We start from the raw sequence: 1,928 nt of genomic DNA, 5'->3' as shown, positions 1-1,928 counted from the left end.
AGGTCTCCCAAAATCATAACAAGGCCAAACAATCACAACCAACCCCCACAATCCTAAGCAAGACTCCAACCCCCCCCTTTTCTTCCTTCCCCCTTCCCTTTTTATACCCTCTTTCCTCAACCACCTCTCATTAATGTCATTAACTTCTCATCCATCCTTAGTTGACTTCTCTTCTCCCAAGTAAGCTAGGAGTACATTTGTAATTGTGACATGAATATAAAATTGAGAATTTAATGGGAAAGGATCATGTCTTCTCCCAAGTAAATCTGAAAAGTACATTTGAGAATGTGAAGTGTAATTACATGGAGAGGACCATGTCTTCTCCTTAGTAAATGTGAGGGTACATTGGGGAATGTGAAATGAATAAATATATATTGATGATAAGATGGAGAGGACTATGTCTTCTCCCAAGTAAATGTGAGGGTACATTGGGGAATGTGAAATGTACTTACATGGAGAGGACCATGTCTTCTCCTTAGTAAATGTGAGGGTACATTGGGGAATGTGAAATGAATAAATATATATTGATGATAAGATGGAGAGGACTATGTCTTCTCCCAAGTAAATGTGAGTGTACATTGGGGAATGTGAAATGAATACATATATTATGAAATAATGGAAGGAGACCATATCCTACATAATATTCAATTTGAGAAGGTAAGTGGGGAATTTGAATAATGGAAATCATAAATTTATATTAGACCAATATTTCTCAATATTTTCAGATAATGTAAATATTAACAAAATTTGTAGGATAAGATTTAAGTGGGGCATTACAGATGTGCTTACAAGAGAAGATTAGCATCTACATAGACATCCGATAAAATTGGAACAATACAGAAAAGATTAACATGATCCCGCGCAAGGATGACATGCACACATTAAAAAAATGATCCAAATTTTGAAAAAAATGGAAAACAATCACCTTTTAACGGACATTACATATAGTTAGAATTATCGATAAAAATTCTACAGAAAACATACATAAAAAATTGATGAAAAATTGTCATGAATCATAATCTTAAAGCAAGACACAGGGAATTCCTAGATTGAAAATGCCCTATTGCACATGTATTTATTTTCTTTAATTTAGAATCAACAAAATTATAACTAATCCTTTTAAAATACAAAATCTTACAACTAATCAGCCACTCATTTTCTTTGCCCTTCGACCCAAAAATACAATGGAGATTTAAAAACCAAGATGTGCTACGAAAATAGCAACAATAAATAGTGCTTTCTCTCCCACGAAATGATTTAAGTTATGCACATACATAATATAAATCCCACATAAAATTGCGATAGATAGGTAGTCCCAATTTCACTTTTATACATAATAAAAATGCTTAATATGAAGATATCTACGAAGATATCAAATAACAAAAGTGGAGAAATTTCTAAATGTTTTGTGGTACTTATGTTCTACATCAGAATTGGAAAACTATTTAAAATGAACTACATCGAAAATAAAATTAATAATATTTTAATTTAAATATCTACCCCAATAGGGGGACATTACTAAAGGAGCCATTGCGTTTTGGGCTTGTCCTAATGGAGAAAAGTAAAAACAAAAACCATTATTTTGGAGGGTCAAGTGTCACCTTTTTCAAGGGCTGTGAGATATTCAAAGCTATGCCCTTTGTTATCGTTATTATGATGACAATGTGGACCTTACATTGTGTTAATAGGACGGGACATTCTTCTAGTGACACACTAGGTTGGGAATAAAGAGGTGCTTCAGTGCATTGCATCATGTTAATAAATGAAAATTAAATTTATTATTGTGATGCTGTGATGTAAAATGAAATTGGTCTATTATGTAAAAACAAACAAATAACTCATTTAATTTTAGATCAAAATTTGAATTTTCTTTCCAAATTCCATTCACAACTCATTTAAATAATTCACAACTCATTTAAATTCAGTAT

The 1,928-nt window shown here is 32.0% G+C and overlaps 1 non-coding gene across 1 annotated transcript; it reads left to right on the top strand.

Annotated features, from left to right (window-relative positions):
• The first annotated feature begins 803 nt into the window (after positions 1-803).
• On the top strand, positions 804-904 carry LOC149165256 (U6 spliceosomal RNA). The gene has a single exon (XR_016261055.1). It is a non-coding gene; the product is annotated as a U6 spliceosomal RNA (small nuclear RNA).
• The last annotated feature ends 1,024 nt before the right edge of the window (positions 905-1,928 follow it).

The sequence above is a fragment of the Pinus tabuliformis genome, chromosome 5_1 (genome assembly GCF_031772625.1).
Source record: "Pinus tabuliformis cultivar Carrire ecotype Pingquan chromosome 5_1, CPIR1, whole genome shotgun sequence".
In the NCBI taxonomy this organism is placed as follows: domain Eukaryota; kingdom Viridiplantae; phylum Streptophyta; class Pinopsida; order Pinales; family Pinaceae; genus Pinus; species Pinus tabuliformis.
Note: the sequence above shows the minus strand (reverse complement) of the source record. Positions and strands in the feature narration are given on the sequence as shown.